The sequence below is a fragment of the Halichoeres trimaculatus genome, unplaced genomic scaffold (assembly GCF_033239565.1).
Source record: "Halichoeres trimaculatus isolate MK-OKI-2021-1 unplaced genomic scaffold, fHalTri1.1 fHalTri1_scaffold_7, whole genome shotgun sequence".
In the NCBI taxonomy this organism is placed as follows: domain Eukaryota; kingdom Metazoa; phylum Chordata; class Actinopteri; order Labriformes; family Labridae; genus Halichoeres; species Halichoeres trimaculatus.
In genome coordinates this window covers 21983324-22001539 of record NW_027437185.1, presented here as the reverse complement: position 1 = coordinate 22001539, position 18216 = coordinate 21983324, and the positions used below count along the sequence as shown (strand labels likewise).

Below are 18216 nucleotides of genomic sequence, written 5' to 3'. Positions count from 1 at the left end.
CAATGCTGTGGTTTATGTAGGGACAGGACCAGGGCAATAATGGACCATCACAGCGGTCTGGTGAAACACGTCCAACACATGCTGCTTGGAGGATAAGGTCTCTGCATTCAGGAAAAAGCTGTGGTGTGCTCGTGTAGAGCAAGGCTCTGTGGAAATGTTTCAAGCCTTGAAGAATGTTTTGGAGAAAGCAGGAGTGACTGCTGCCTCTGTGCAACAGGTGGTCACTGTGCATTTAAAGGGGCTGCATGAGCAGCTTGGCGACCATTTTGAAAAGGAAACGGTGGTGAGTCCGTGGGTTTGAAATCCATTCATCTTCCCACCAGAGCCCCACAATGGACTGAGCATCCAGGAAGAAGTGCCCCCGATTGACTTGGGCTGTAATATGGAGCTGCAAAATAAGCTACGTGAAGTGCTGCTTGCACACTTTTGGCTGTCTCTGGAGACCTAGTTCCCCTCCATCTCCAAATGAGCAATAAAAGTACTTATCCCTTGCACGTCCACTTACTTGTGTGAGTGTGGATTTTCTGTCTTGACTCTGATTAAAAGCAAGCAGCAGTTGAGGTTGCTGGTGGGGACCGACCTGCACTTGTTCCTGTCATCAGTCTAGCCCCTCATCCACAGTCTATGCACAGCCAAGACACAGACACATTGTTCCCACTGAAGTAGAGGGTTAATAACCAGGATCGGGTTAAAAAGGAGTAAAATAGTATTTCTCTTTGCCTACAGCACGTTTTATACTTTACTCATACTGAATGTTCAAAATTAATTCAAATATTTGAATGTTGCAGCCCTGGTTACTTCAGCCTCACTCTGACACTTTGAAGACCCCTGGGTTAGAAGATATTAAGATGACTAGTTAACCCAATCAGAGGCTGATGACAGGCAGGTGCACCCTATAGCTGTTAGTGAGGCTGACAAAAGCTCCATGATTTGCTTCAAAATTCTGTTTCGGGAACAGATGGGTGACATCATGTAGACCATTTATTTTACAATCTAAGGTTTTTCTCTTATTCTTCCACACAAACCTTGTGTATTTATCAATGCAATAACAAATCCATGTCCACTATTGGTTTCAACCCTGAAAATCTCTCTTTGCTCAAATACTGTGAATGTGGGTGTGATTGGGTCAGGGTCAGCAGACAACTTAAACAACCCTGAAAATGTCCCTTTAGTACCCATAACTGAAACTATGTTTATCTCTGGAAGAAGTGCTAGAAATACCTTACTTGAACTTTTAAGATTCAGTTAAAAAGGTAGGACCAAATGTGGACTTAGGGGTGGAATGTTTTTGGTCTAAGTGATTTAAACATTAATTTGGACAATATCTAACAAGTACTTGTGTCTGTTTTGAAATCGGACATTTAAAATAAGCTGTTTCTAAAGCAGTTCTCGTTTGAGGAGCAGCTTACTTAGAAATGATTTAAAATCAGTACCGTTGAAGCTGATTCTAGACCTCTGGGAGAAAACAAATGACAGCGACACCGTAAGGACACAGGGGAGGTGTGGGCACACAGCTCGGGTTGGTTGCGCGGGCACTGGAGGAGCGATGTAACCGATCCCGGCTGCTGCTGTTGAGGGGACGAGATCTATTCCCGTCCCCAGTGGGTTGGTCACGTGTCCTTTGGGAGCGTTTAGATTGGGGACCGCGTAGGGAGAGTGGGAGCGCGCGCCGTTGCGCACAGCGGAGTTGGACAGCAACATCTTGAGCACACGTTTGTGGTCCAGCGGCGAATCAAGCAGATCAGTGTTGTTTTGGGGCGTTGTCGAAATCACTCCACAGCGCTGTGTGATCCACGGAGCCGTCAGGCACTGACACTGTGTGTGATCTCTCTGTCACTGACTCGTCAAAACTTCTGCGCCCACAAACTGTGATCTTTCCAGCGAGCGCCACATTGTTTCAAGCCGCGGCTTTGAGTCGTCACGCGGAACAGCTGTCACGAAGAACAGAGGTAGGTTGTGCTTCTTTCAGTGCTTTTTGACGAAGTAGGCACAGTAACGTGCACGCTAGCTAAACAGAAACACTGTCAGCTCGTGCGCTGCGAAACGCGGTCCAGCATGAGGATTGTAATAGGATAATGAAGCGTATCAGCTGTTTACGCGTGTATGGGAAGCTTTGTTTGCTTGCACAGAATCACGCAAGATGAAAACAACGAGTGTGAGGCAGATTTGGAAAACACAGAAAAAATAAGAGAGAGCAAAGGTGCCCATCTGTTTCTCCGTGCGTCAGCTCTACATCACGGACTTAATATTTATGCCTTTATCTTTATTTCAAAAGAGGCTTCCGAGTGCGTGTTCAAAGCTGCATGAGAGAGATTCAACTATGCTTGCTAATAGACTGACTGTGTGCCTTATCTGGGGGATTTTGCTGTAAGGTTTACTTTGCTTAGTGAGATGTTTACATGGCATACGGGGAGGCTGTCGAAGATTTTGAGGCTTGCTGAAAGATTTTCCTACAAGCATCGACTCCGTCATTGTGTGGTAGTGGAGTAGTACTATAGAGTATAGGGAGTGACCTGAGCTGACTCCCAGCCACGCCCCTTATGCCTAGCAGAGTAACAGTCAGTCATGCTATTGAGAGACTTTGAGTGTATTTGTATTTTTACATCAGCATGCAGTTGTCTTAGAGGGAAAAAAATGTTCTTCTGTGAATTTCTGAGGAGAAAACTGGACGTCAGTGGTGTAGCAGCACTGTAGGTCTCCCTACATTGTAAAGAAAGTCATTATAAACTCATTTACAATAATAATACCACCCATACATTGCCCCTTCAGGGATCAAGTTGAGGTTCTGACAGTTTTTCAGTTTGGTTATTGTGAACACAGTCATGCAGGTGACAGTGGAGGCTTTGGCTTCAGAAAAGCAGAGTGTTAAATGTCAGCTCCTTGGCATCAATAATGCAGGACACCAAAACAATGCAGAGCAAAGGGGCAGGAGCCAGTCCCTTTTCTCCAAATGTACAGTTTGAGGCATTCAGGGAATGAAATGTTTTCCTCAAATGACTTGCCTTGACTTGGATTTCTTATTATAATCTTGTCTTATCGTGATTTAGCACCATTATCTTGCAGTCAAAGAATGTGAGGTTCTGTCAGAGCCATGCTGGCCAGTAGTGGACTTCATTAAATTTTCTGAAATGATAATGACAATCTGAAGATTGTGAATCAGTCTCCATCTTTAGAGGAGGATTTATTCTCCTCTTCCTCCACAGTTTCCTCGTTAATGCATGATCATTGTGGTTAATGAGACAGGTCTCGGCACACAGGGCCTGACCCTATCTGAGACAGTGCTTCTCATTGGGTGGGTGCAGTTGACACCCTCGTTCATCATGCATCTACAGGGTGCTGCCTACTCTCCCACACTATCCATGCCTGTCTTTGTCTCTCTCCCTCCCTCGCTGCATCCCTAGATGATAATTATTAAGACATTGTAATGCTAAGAGCAGTGCCTTTCTTCAAAGGGAACGACAGGGTGACAGCATCGACCTGCTGGGGTGGTTACAGCTGTGTCACAGGGTTGGCACTGTGTTGATGCTGCAGCTGCAGTGATTTCCAGGAATAGATGTGAACACATACTGTACTGTACAATGGGATAACTGGTTGTTGACTCTGCAGCCAGAAGCACTTCAGTGTCTCCGTTTGCAATTTTTTATTTACTGAAAACGTTGCTTTGCACGCCAAAAACTGGTCAGCCAAATATTTCACCTCCCAGCTATTTCAGCAGGGTCTGAATGCATCCATATTCATAATTTTTTAGTGCTTATAATCATAGAAACATATCAGAATGTATTAAAAATAAATTCTCTTTTGATACTCTGACTTCTGAAACCTTAAAGACTCTCGTCCAGGGCAACAACCCTGGTAGGATTAAGTCAAATTTGAAGAGATTCATAGTTAGGTCTCCATGCAGTATTAAAATGCTACAGATGAAACTGACCTACATTTAGAGAAACTTCACAACCCTTCTAATAAATATGCTTAATTGAAATGTGTCCTCCTGTCATTAAATCACAGCATCCCTTTCCATCCTCACTGACTTCTATTTCAGCTTTTATGAGTGTGAGAGATTCTGTTGTACAGATCATTCAGAAAAAACACAGGAGACGTCTTCATCTGAGTTTCTTGTTGTACACGTTTGTCAAAACACACAAAGAACATGACCAGTTTCTTTTGTTCTTTTGGAGGTTTCCCCCACAATTTTATCGTTTCATCCATGCAAATCAGTTAGCCAGAAAGGACACCCATCACAGACGTGTTTTTATTCTGATCTGTCTGTCAGCAGTTGATGCCAGTGTCTGTCTGGATGAGGCATTTCTCAGAGAGTCGGCCTCTTGGCTGTGATTTCACGGGGAGCCTCTCGAAGCAGCAGGGGACTTGGCGTGTCGTCTCAGCTTTACTCGAGTTGGTTGAAGGATAAAAGAGCTTCCTGTAAAAGAAAAGGACTTCACTGTGAAACTTGTTTTGGTCAGGTTGATTTGATTTGTATTGTTGTTGAGTCGTGACGGCCAGAGAGGAGTAGGTCACATTACAAAATATTGATATCACAATTCTTTGATTGTGGATTTATTATCATGACACATATTTGCAAGCTATTAACCAGTCCAACTTTTTTTTATTTCTTTTTTAATTTCACTTGGAAACAAAGTGACACTAAACAGATTTCCTTCCAATACAACACACAGCATCAGTACTTCATGACCCCTTGTGGAGGCGCTAATGATACTGATAATGATCCTGAACTTTCTCATTCAGGGAAGTTTTATATATTTTAGCTCATTTGATATTGTGCCAATTTACAATTCAGTTATTTTGCAATCATCAAAGAAACGTTTTACCGTGACATTGTCATTTTCGTAAATATAGTGTCAGGTATGGTGTCATATCTCACTGTGCTAAGAGGTGTCCTCCCAGTTCCAACACAAAATACATTTAATATGAAAGAGCAAAGATGAGCTGCAAAGACAGTTAGGGTTTTTTAGAGATTCATGGATACTTTGTGTGTGTTGATCACCTTTGGGGATGATTAGTAGACAGTCTCTCTGAGTATTATTGTGACAAATTCATTTGTATGAATGTAATTTCCTCTTTTGTCAATTTTTTGCCTTTCCTTTGATTACACATTTCATTCTTAACTAGAAGAATTATAGTTTCGTTTGTCAGAGTTACAGGTTGTGTCTTAATCTTTAGACTACGCAGAGCCTGTGTTAACCTTCAGCAAGCTGTACTAGACAAGGGACCAAAAATGTGCCTTGATTTAACTGGATAAATCTCAGCCTTCAAACTCTTCCTTCACTTGCACCATTTATTTAAGGCCAGCTGTGTTTGCCTACATGTGTGCCAAGTTCATCCATGCCTGCTTGCATCTGTGGCCCCCTTTGCGAGTGTGCATGTGTGTCTGCAGATATATTTCTTATCCAAAAAGATTGAAATTACAACAGTGTGACAGAAAAACCTCAGGGTGGGCAGGATGTGACTGACACTGAAATGAAGAGCACCACACGTTTCTCTGCCAGAGCCTCAGCGGCATCACGTCCCAGCCTCCAGTCGGAATCTCTGCAGTTTGTCTTGCCACTCTTCAGGGGTTTAATATTCAATTATGAGGGTCCTCTAGTTCAAGCTGTGTTGGATGGCATGTGGAACAGCCCTGCTGATTGATGAGTGGGCATCTTTGCTAAATGTGTTCACTAAAGGCGGAAGAAACCAGACAGATGGCATGTGGGGGTGTTGTCACTGACGTGGCAGGAGTTTCTTGTAGTTTTGACTTATTAGTCGTGTACACAGCAACAGTGACTCAATCCTCAGTCATATCAACTTTTGATGAAACAGTTTGATTTTAACTAACTAAATGATCATTTTTATTCTGTTAAAGGGTGTTTACTGAAATTATAAGAGGTGTTTCACTAGCTTTTTGAAATGGCTCTGATTAGGGGTATCAGCTGGTGTTAGTCATTTTTTTAACATATCAGCATCGGCCGATGTGTAAAAGTGGAGCATTTTCGGAGCATCTTGAATGATCTTTCAAGACCCAAATGATATTGCTTTTTGTGATTATGTAAAAACCAAAACTACTTAAGAAGAGTGGACTCTTTTCTTTCACGTTTCTTCCTATTTTCAATCCAAAAAAACAGACAAAACAGATCGCATTTATCTTGGGCGCTCCATCCATTGATCTTCTCCAAGGTCGTCTGATCTCACGATTGCGCTGTTCTTTCTCTCTGAACTGACTTGGCACATCATCTCAGATTGTTTTTTTTTTTTTTTTTTTTTAACCAGTATTGATATCAGTAAATATCAGTTGTCAGCCATACCAGCAATATTAATATCGGATATCGCTGTCGGACAAAATTTAGCTCTGGTACTGCCAGAACTGTGGTAGCCTCTCAGATATTTCAGAGTCAACTAGTAAACACACTATATTTTATTGAATTTCTGAAAAAGACTGATTCTCCTCCTAGTCAAAACATTTCTGCTGTGCTGCAATCCAAGCTATGGCTGCCAACAACAGCTGTTTCCTAGCAGCAGAGAGGCACAGTGAGCTGACAGTGAAACTTTAGCTGGAGTTATGTTGTCTTGACCCACCCTTGAAAGATTTAATCTTTATGTAAATTCAAAGTTTGGAGAATTCAAGTTGGAGAAACACAAATTAAAACTATATAATGTCTAATAGTTTATTCTGTATCAATCTTTGGCAAACAGACAACAGACGTACCATGAGCCAAGATACTACCAGTAGGGGTGGGAGGAAAAAAAAATCAAAATATTGGGATTTTTTTGTTTGACAATTTAAAAATCGGTATTCTTAGTCAAAAAATTGATTTCTTTTTTTCAATTCAAATTCTTCATTTTCAGTCTTCGTTTATAAACTGGATTGGAAAAAATTACCACTTTTCTCCAGCAGAGGGTGAAATGTTTCTCTCTGACTCATGTGATGTGCATTTAATGGGAAATTTTGTCTCCTGATATAACACTACACGGTCTTGTGTTAAAAAAGCAAACTAAAAATTGCAAAAATTGTAAATATTAAAGAATGGCAATTCAGATCAAATCGGCACCCTAAAAACCATAATAGAATCAAAATGCAAGAATAGCATGTCGTCCCAGCCTAACTACCAGCGCTAGCTATGCTAAACTCTGGGTGTTAAGCTTGAAGTAAGAATTCCTAGTTTTTGATTTATAATATCAGTCAGATCTCATCAATAAAGAGTTAGTTGCTTACAGTGTATGATCATATTTGTTTGCTGGTTCAAATATATCAGTACTGTACCAGCTTTAGAAACCAGGAACCTCTTACGATTGTTTCGTTTCTCTTGAAAAATAACTCACACATTTAAATGTCTGTTCAGATCACGTGAAAAATAAAGCATAAGGGGTGAAAGGTGTTCCCTCAGAGTGCCTGCAGAAGGGTACTATGACAGTGTCATCCCAGCCTTTTAGTGAGTTGCTGAGACAGCCTGTCAAAACTGTCACATCCAGCTGAGTCCAGAGAAGTGTAGGTCTCGCAGTGTTGTGCTGACAAACAGCAAGCAGACAGGCAAAGGAGCAGGGAGTGAGACAGGCTGATCAGAATTTGCCAGGGAATAGAGCAGCTTCTCCTCTATCATCCCATGGTAGATAAGATTCTTCAGCCGGCAGGTATTCAGGCCTTGCTGGTGGGCTGTTTTCTTGGCTCAGAGCTGGACCAAGCTGTCAGTCAGATTAGAGCTATGAGCCATCGGTGGGTGTGCAGTCCTGTTCTCAGGAGGGACAGCCGTTAGTAAATCCCCAAAACAGCGTGTGCTCACATTTGTGTGCACTGACACACATGCGTGCTCTCACACACATCCCCCACTAAAGCATGAGGGGACAAGATCACGCCGGGTCATGGGAGGCTTTTTTTTTTTTTTTTTTTTAAATTCCTCCTTTGGGAGACGGCTGACTCCTCAGTGCCCTTCATGCACATGTGCTTACATTTACTCTCACACACATAAAAATACACTCCAAGACATCCTGTCTCCTCATCCCAAGAAGGAAAGCAAAAACAGTGACAAATGGTCAGATATTTAACATTGCAGGATCACTTTTCACAACTGCTGTTTTGTGTGCTGCAGTAGCCAGTTTGTCAAGACCCTTAATGGTTTGTGCTTCATAATGCAGCGTTTGGTGTCTGAATTAAGATGAAAAGCCTTCATTACCAACCTCTAAGTAGGGTTAGAGTTAGCCCTAACCCTTTTAATGGTTACCTTGTCAGCTTTTTTGTTACTGGAAACTTTATGAAGTATAGTCCTGAGGTTGCATCTCTTTAAAAAATTGTTTAAAACCTGGACCAATTATCAAAATAGTTCCCAGACTGTCTAAGACATTCACCTTGTCCAACAACTGATCATTAACCAAACTTTTCTTAGCCTGATGTTTCAAGTCCATGAGGTCCACATTTTCCAAGTGAACCACCAAATTAAAACCCTAAACTCTGCAGTAAAAAGACACATCTCAAAGCTCTTGCAGAATTTTGATTTGTACTGATTTTGCTGTCCCCTGTATACAAAGTGGTACCCCTTTTGTCTCAACTCATAGATCTTATCCGGACTCCATTTACCACGTTTACCATGTTCAAAGAGTAGAAAATCTTTACAATTAAATTATATATATATATATATATATATATATATATATATATATATATATATATATATATATATATATATATATATATATATATTCCCTTTTAAATGAATAAATAAACAAATGAAAAAATCTTGTTCTTGCAGGGTGCTGTTTGTCTTGTATGACAGTGCCAATCGTGATGCTGATTGTCTGCTTGGCTTAAAAAAGTCTAAAGCCGCGTTTCCACCAAGCAGTCTGGGTTGGTTCAGTACAGTTTGGGACGGTTTGGTACAGTTAAGCCTGATCTGGTTTGCGTTTCCACAGCAAACTGTGCCCTCTCATGGTAGGCGCAGCCGTTAAACAATAGTGTGACGCTGTAGCAGTTTACCCCGCTATTAAATCCCACAAAGAAGAAAAACGCGACACAGAGCATAGATGGAAGACATGCGGCATTTCGTCCACTCTGTGATTGGCATGTAGCTCTCTGTTACAAAGTGCAATCAAGCTTCGTTTCAGAGAAGTCTGTGTGCTGCCAGGAGAAATGCAGCTGCTGTCGGGGTAAGTGACGATTCTTTTGACCAATCAACAGTCTGCAGTGTGTTGCTTCACCTTCAGAGAGCGGATCGGTTCAGTCTGGCACCCATACGGAAGGGTCTCGGTTTTTTAGGGATCTGTTGCAGGATGAGTCAGTGGAAACGCCACATAAGAGAACCACCACTATTAGTATCAGCCTATTTTTATAACTACATAAAAAAATCCTCAAAGAAGCTCCAAAACTGATCTTTTGAGGAATACCCTCCACTTAAAATGATATCAGAAAGGCTAATTTATGGACAAATTGATAACCTGTTAAACTTAAATAAATACATGTTTTGCATTAAATTATACATTGTCCATCTATATATAACAAACTGTCACCATTCGAAATAACATTGCATTCATAATTTTCATGGATTCCATTGCACCTGTACAAATAGCCCCTGTTTGTATTATCACCAAATTCATCTCATATCTTTAAAGCAGGGGTGGCCAACCAGTCAGAGACCAAGAGCCACAAAAATGACTGTGGTACTACGGAGAGCCACATCACACACGTGGTCTTACAAACACACTTCCTCTCACACATAAACAAAATGACATAAAATGAAAATCAATACATTGCCAAATTTTAAAGTGAGGTTTATTGTGTTTGTTTGTGTGTTTAAATCTGTACTTGAGAAGAGAAACTGAAACTTAAGTATCAATGTGTGCTCCCAAATACTGATCAACACTGATCCCAATGTTGGCATCAATATATCAATATTTTAGATTGATCGGCACATCACTACTCATAACTTTATATATATTTTTATGAAGGGATCGAAGAGCCGAACACAGAAAGGCAAAGAGCCACATGTGGCTCGCGAGCCGCAGGTTGGCCACCCCTGCTTTAGAGGCTGCAAGGTTGCATGATCAAGTTGACATGTATTGCATTAAGGGGTTTTATGAAGCCTTGTATTTCAATACCATGGGCAAAGATGCTTTTAATTATCCCAAATTGTCTTACAAGTGTTTGCTCACAAGAGAAAACAACCAACAGCCACTTCCATGAATATCTATGGCCGTTAACTGTATAGTAAGACATAAAAAGGTTTCACTTTTCTCTGCTTGTGTACCCGATGATTGCTTTACTTAAGTCCACAATAAAATGGTGAATCCCCTTTTCCCATGGGATTGCATGCTTTATTGCAAAAATGATGTTTCATTGCTTCAGATAGACAGGTATTTTTGCTCTGATATTACATATATTGAGAACAAACCTCCAACTCTGGCTGTTTGGATTAAGCTTACTCCTTTTTGGTTCCAAAGCCAAACACAAATGTGTCTTTGATGCCACCAGAATTTTAAAAATATATCCTCACCGCTGTGTGACATGTTATATTCAAAGATACCTGCAAGGCTGAGTCTTGTTTTTTTTTCTACCCCATGAGTGAAGAGTGATAATTATATTTAAATGTATTTAAACAGTGAAGCCTGTTAATGCTGTGTAGGGATATTTCAGTACCCCATAATTACATGCGTAGAGGTTGTGGTCGTTTGAGTTGGAGCTGAATCAAAGATGACAGCGACCTCTGCTCGTCCTCTGTTACCACTTGTTCTACTTATAATCCCAGCAGGGGAGGAGACGATGCAGCAGTGAGATCTTCTTCCCTTAATTCTCTGTGATAAATGACTCCTAAGCTTTCCTCGTCTGTCTGACCTCCACCGACAAACTGCAATGTAAGGATTTCCACATACATGCATGCATGAGCATGCTCAGTTCCCCCTCCTGCGTGTCCCTTTCCCCGTCTCCTCCTCTGTGCCTCTTAGTGGGTCCCACTCTTCATATTCAGATCCATTCGACACACTCACATATACACACATGCCTATAATCATGATCTAAATCTTCCCTTTGTAGTTTCTAATCATATCCCTAGCAGGCCATATCCGTTCTCCACGCTCAGCTGCCACTTTCCAGCCAGATTATCTGTTTTGTGTCCTCTGCTGTTGATGGGTATGTTAATTATTGGGTTTACGGAGGGAGAAATAATTTGTTACAAGCAAACGCTGATAAATCAGAAGGTCACATTTTGTTTTTTTTTTCCTACGACCTGAGCTAATTGCTTAAGCTCATAGTCAGCGAGCTGGCAAAACAACTGAGCAACAAAACCTCCTCATTTAACCGGCACGTTTCTGAATCTCCTGAGGCCGTGGTGGCTCTAATCACTGTGCCTCATGAATTTACATTAATGTGCACTGACTGACTTTAATGATTTTAACAAACAGTGAGCAATGGTTAAGGTGATGAACCAGGGCAGTGCACTATGTGTGCTTTGTAATGCAATCTGACATTTGAGTCATTGGCATAGTCTGCATGCTGCATCCCCAGATAATGTAACCCAGATAATGATGCTAACATAATTACAGATGCCTAAATGTATTTGAAGTGACTGTAGTTTTTCTGCCATGTGCACCACTTTGTAATTCCCCGTCTCACTTAGGGATGTCTGGTTAGTGAAGTAGGCTCATCAACATCAACAACAGTTGTTTTTTTAATGTGAGTCTTATTGGGTTAATTTTTAGGGGGACCCTAATTTGAAAAAGGGAGGATATGAACGAAAACTATTTTTTCACCTCCAGAGCACTGACGTCTTAAACAGTTGGAACCTTGGTGTGGGCTGTATCTGCCCCTTCTACTAACACCCATTAAACTTCAAAATAACATGTAATCTTTCATGTAATTTTGAAGTTTAAGTCTTAAGTATTTGTTACATTTTATTTTTTCCTTCTTTTTTTTTAGATCCTGTCCTCCTCATGTTATATGTCACGGTCTTTTTATGTTTCTTGAAAGAGATAAAACTGAAATTTAAATTCTCCTCAGAGATCAATAAAGTATTTTCTGATTTCTGATCACAACAGTTTATAAATCCCCATTTGAATGAATTAACTAAGTATAACTAAACTTCTCAGATTATTAATCGAAATAAGTCATGAACTTAAAAAAAAAATCTCATTTTCTTTAATCAATCAATCAATATGTAAGGGACTTTAACTGTAGCCAGTCAATAAAAGGAGCTCAAAAGATCATGGCTTCACTTTTGGGACACTGTAACCTACATCCATCTTTTAGTGTATTCTGTGGGAGGAACATCTACACCGCGTATATCAAACACTTTTTAACATTTAAAAAGTGAAAGAGAGAGATGTGTTTCAAAATACAACATGCTGCATTGAATATCTGCAACTGTTTAAAACCTGGGTTAAAAAAATATCCATCATATTTGTATTTCTGGGTTTAAACGACACGTAACTTGTTACTGGGCTACCTAGCAAACTGATAAAATGGTGACCCTCAGAGATTTAACAATTACCCTAAAGCAGGGGTCTTGAATATTTTTCATACCAAAAACTCCCTAACTATAGGTGAGATGGAGAAGGGACCCTAAGCACTATGTATAAACTTACCCTGTTAGTGTACATTTATTATTGAGCTATTTTGGGGGGTAATGTGACAGAGCCAGTATACAACATGCTGCCGTGTGATTGGCAGAAAGGAGCAACAAATGCAGGTCTCTTGATGAGCTAGGAGTGAATGCTGAGTGAACCTATGTACAGTGTAAGAGAGCTGCTGTTTTGCCGGATGTGTTCATTTCTGCCTGAAAGATAACAACTTTGGCCTCCGTATATCCAGTGATGTGTGTTTGTAGGCAACAACATGGGGAAAAATTGAAAAATTTGGAAATATTTACCTGAAAAAAAAGGCAAATCATCCAAAATTGTCACAGACCCCCTGACCTAAAGAATAACCAACAGCCCCTATGTATGGCTGAATCTTAGCAAGAGAGGTAACACCTCTCATTAAAGGACAGTGTCGCCTGATATCTTAAAAATCTTTTATCATTTTATTAATCTTGATTTATAATTTAACTTGTGAAAGCACCTGGTCTGACATAATTTTCATAGATTTAGTCTGTGTTATATTTCATCATGTATCTACCCCACTGTGTTCATAAATTCTGACGTGAGAATGATTCAGAGGGCCAAAGAGCGAGGAGAGTGAGCTGGCATTGCGTGACCTGCAGACTAAAATAGATCTTTTACTTTGAAAATACAGGGCAAAGAGAGTCCACCTCCCTAACCTGTGGTGACATCTTTTCAGAGTGATTTTCAAGCCAAACCTGATAGCGCTGAAAGCTTTAATGCCGAGCTTCTAGATTATATGATCAAGCCGGATAAATCTCAGCAGGACTGGAGGGATGAACTTGACAGATAATCACTTTTATTTAAAGAAGTCTTGGCACTTGTAATGAAAAAAAATGACCTCTTGATTAAAAATAAATTAGAGGAGGCAGGTTAAAAGTTCGGTTTCTGGTACTTTTGATACCAAACTCTGATCTGTGTAGAACATTCAAAACAAGATGAAATGTTGTTAACCAGGAGTGACAGAACTTGATAGGCTGAAGAGGATCTTGTTGAATCACGAACTAGCCCCAAGGGCTGATCGGGTCAGCTGTGATCATACAAGCAGACTTTGACTGATTCTGAACTAGCCCTCTTACTCTTAGAAGCTGGATCATCTCCGGCGCGTTTCGCCCTTTTTCCTCCACCTTGAGGTTTTTCACACACAAAATAAAGACTCTAAAAGTTGCACTGTGGTCTTTTCAGCCCTGAGGTTAAAGTCCTCGGCTAACGACAAAGGAAACTTTTCTTAGAAAACTCACTAACAGGAGCAGTTGTAAGCATCCTGGGAAAATGCCGGCAGCCCACAAACCCACACCCTCCACCTCATCACTGAAACCCCCCACCATTCTGCAGTTGAAATGAGGACATGATCTAAGATAAAACTTGCTTTCATACCAGCAGCAATGTTTTTGTGTGTCAGAAAAAAAGGCCGTGTAGCACTCTGAATGTGGCTGGGTGTTGTCTTTCTTTCAGATGTGCTGAAAAACAAATCTATGGTGTTGATGACTGCGTTTGAATGGGTCCAGATAGAGCAATAGAGCCTTTATGTTAAAATTTTATCACAGCACCGCTGCCTGTGTGACTATATAATCACCTCTTTAGAGATTCCCTTCTGTGTGGGGAGCCACATGTGAATTGGTTAAAGGCTGCTTTCCCTGTGATAGCTTTTGATATCCATATAGATTTTACGCATTCTCGTTCATCTCTTCTCCTGCAGGCAATGCGATAAAACGCCCCTTCTTTTTGTGCTCAAAGCTTTTTGAAGTGGATTTTTCTGACTGGATCCAAGACACTTTTCACTCTGAGGACAAAGACATTTTGGATGAAAGATTGCATCGGAATCTGACACATCTGTGGCTTTTAGAGTGCCGCATTATTGTGTTACTTGTCAGCATTTTGTCTTTGTGTTCTTTGACGCTGGCCTCATCCATTCATTCCAGATCAGATGAATTGGAGCAGTGTTGAAAGCCATTTTGCTAATTCCCAATAACACTCGTGGTATAATTGATTGGTCTGTCAGAAATGTATTGAACATGTTGGTCTATATTCTCAAATCAATGCACAAAGAGTCCTTTAAATTTGGTGTTTATTAACTCTGCCAAGGAGGTCATGTTTTTGGGAGAGTGTGTCTGTTTGTTTATCTGTGAACAACATAACTCAAAAAGTAACAAGCAGAACTTGATGAAATTATTAGGAAATGTTCAAAATGGGATAAGGAAGAAGTGATCACATTTTGGAGGTGATCCAGATCACCGTCTCGATCCAGGATTTTCTTAAAGGATTCTTCATCATTGTGAGATAGGGCAGTTTTCACCATATGTGTATATAACTCCACAATAAATGGTCGTATTGCTTTGCAAAAACAATATAAGACAAGGTCACCATAATTTCTGACAGATGTAAAAGTTCGATATAGATCCTGTTAACATTCTGGATACTAAGATCTGGAATATGAAATATATACCGGGTCATCATCATTTTCAACACTGTCAGGTTAATTATCGTAAAAACTTGCAAGTAATACCAAATTGTAGCAGACAGTCTGCTGAAAGGGAGTATAACATTAAAGTCGTACTTAAGTGTTGCATGACAGTCACAATATGCTTGGCGGAGGTCTGGACTCTCTGAGTGCTTCTCTAGTGTCATACTGATTCTGATCACCTTTAACAGGCTCTAACTGTGTACCCTCTACACTCTGTGGCCTTTTTTTTCTCGTTTGTGTGAAACCCTAGTTTCATGCTTCTACTGTATTTATTATGGAGCATCAGATTTGGGGGGAGGTCACACAACTTTACATTTTTAAGTCAAACCATGCAGAGAGGGATCGAGGCAGGTTTATACATCAACAAGTGAGTGAGGCACTCATCCATCGTATATCAGGCCATCAGTTTTTTCCAAAAGGGTAATCTCCTCAGAATGACAGCACTGGAAAGAGAGGTAGACAGCATATTGAGCTTGAGCTTCTCTTTTATTTCCCTAGAGGTCTTGTCTGTGCCTCCAAATGCAGCGTGGCATACAGTATGTGGCCCTGAGCTGCCTTCTAATTAGATCCATACTGCTTTGAATTAGACTGCAGTCCAGAGGCAATACTAGGGTCTGCCCACTCACACAGAGGTATATTTCTCACAAAATGATGATGCTCAACTAGTTTCTCTGTGTCTTAGAGGAGTTTTTACCAGTCTTTACGAGATTGTTAGACATGTTCATTTTTTTTTTCCATTACTGATTGATATGACTTTTGTCTGCAAATTGTTGGACTATTTGGGGAACCAGTCGTTTTGCCTTAGAATGAAGCAGGGCTGCTTAGACAAAATCCTGTCAGAATTTCCCATAGAGCAAATTAAAATGCTCAATTAAGAGATTATTTGTAATTAGTCTAATTCATATATATCCTGAAAAACATTAACTTTTTGTTGTCATTGTGAGGTTCGACTAGGCTAGCTGTGCTCCATCTCTGCTAATCTAAGCTAAGCTAACAGTTTCATATGGCTTCAGCTTTACTTGTAGGTCTCAGTTTTTTCTATCTTTGCTAAAAGAAAACATGGTTTGTTACTTAAAAAAATATCTTCTGGTAAACAAAGCAATCCTTAGTCAGAAGAAATGTTATAATGTTTTAATCTTGAGGGTTAACTAAAAACCTAGTGGGTCGAGCATGACTGTAACACTACCAGCCTGTGGATTTGAAATCTTTCCCTGAACATGCCTGAGCTTGGACTTAGCTGTAGTACATTAAATATTGGAAATGAATTAGCTTAAACAGCACATGTCAAAAAATAACAATGTCTCAGAGGGTACATTGAGTGATAATTCTCTTTGCTTGACAGCAGTCCAGTAGCTTTAGCTAGCTAACAGTAAAAGCTTGGATTTCACCTCTACAAAAACAAACTAGAGAGTGATCATTGGCAAATATTCTGTTCCTGTGTAAGAAGCAGTGAAGCTTTTTAGAAAACATTTACCGAGCCAAAGTGATACTTGTTGATTTTCTCTCATGGTTTTTCTAATTTATTATTTTTCAAAGCTTCAGAACTTCACTAAGAGTATGAATGAAAGGACAGTTTGATAATGCTAAGTAAATAAAGGGAGAGACCTTGGCTGCTGAAAGAATTGAAATTTCAATATTTATCAAGGTGAATCTATCTCAACGGCTCAAAACAGAACCCTTCCAACCCTTCCTGCCTCTCCCTTGAAAGCCTGCAGTTTGTCTCAGCTTTCCTTTGCAAATTAAATTTTTATGTAGTACTCAGATAATGTTTTCACACATTTTCTTGCCTGTTTTTTGAAAGAAAGTTTTGAAAATTTCCTCTGATGTGACAACTGACTTTAGTTCTTGAATAAGGGTCGCCTTTTTCTGTTTACCAATCACTATCAAGCCACAAGGGATGCAGTCTTTTTCTCAGTTTCATGCACTGATCTCTGGTGACAGGGGAGATGCCAATAATTAATAGTATTTTCCAAAATCTCTTTCATGATGCTGAAGGAAACTGTAAAAGAGGAGGAAGGAGAGTGCTTAAAAATGGCTTGACGCTTGCAGCTGAAACAAAAATCCACACAGGCATTCTTTTTTAAGCTGTAGAGAATCATATTTGAGATTTATTCCATCAAAAATATCACTGTGACCCATTTAGAGTTCAAGCAAACAATTGAGGAGACACAAGTATGAAAAAAGGGATTTATACATGTCACAGAAGGAGCAGTAGTGACAGCAAATCTAATTGAAGGATTTCATTCAAGGCTACAAACAATTTTACTTTCCATCCAGTAAAAGCCGAACGGAAAGAGAGCTGCTTATTGCTGAACCCACTATTTATAATATCCGTAATATGGTTGACCTTTTGCAGTCTCATGATGGTAATTATTTCTATTTCAATAAAGTCTGAAAAAAGTGGAAGGTTTGTACCAGGACAGATCATACATGAATAACATTTCATTTAGTTGGAGTGAGAAGCATTCAGTTTTCTGAAACAGCTGAAGTTATTAAAATTTGGATAGAGCTGTGAAGCAGAGAGAAGCAGACACAGGAGAGTGCTGCAGCCTGGAGGACAAGAGATACCTGAAACAGATGGAGGGAGAGGCAGACAAGCAGAAAGGACACTGATACAGAAAGACAGACAAGGGGATTGAGCGGCGAGGGAGTGTTTGGTTCTCAGTGTGAGTTCCCTTAAAGCTAAATGTCCTGCACAGCAATCATACCGTATACACACAGACATGTAAAGCTGTGCTCTTTGTACTCCTTAGTAAAGGCCTGTTCCATAATGCATTGGCGTGACGAGACACCTGACGGCTGGACTGTATCGAATTTCAGCAACAACAGCTTGCATAGCAGTGCTCTTCAATACTGCAGAACCTGCACCATTCTCTGCTCCAGGACTGTTTTATTTAAATGCTATATGTGATATGTAGCCTCTCAGTTTGGTTCATCCTATAGGAACATGTGTGGGCAAGTTTGTGCAAATGCTTCTTAGTTTCCAAGTCATAATATCTGCTCTAAATCTGCATAGTCATGTGCCTTTCTGCCACATTTTTTTGACTTTCATAGCCATTCAATTCTCTGTCTTTTAAGAATTTTAGCAAACATTTTTTAATCTTCGGTGCTTTGAGTTTCACCAGAAATACTGCTGGTGTTATAGTTCTGGTGTAGAAACAGAAAAATGGATTATCCTGTGA

General features: G+C 40.2%; 1 protein-coding gene across 2 annotated transcripts in view; it reads left to right on the top strand.

The window, feature by feature from the left end:
- The first annotated feature begins 1558 nt into the window (after positions 1-1558).
- Positions 1559-18216, top strand: part of mid2 (midline 2) — a 159946-nt gene continuing 143288 nt past the window's right edge. For both annotated transcript variants that reach the window (XM_074674167.1, XM_074674168.1), the window contains exon 1: positions 1559-1949. The gene's annotated coding sequence lies outside the window, so the exon portion shown is untranslated. The remainder of the gene's footprint in view (positions 1950-18216) is intronic.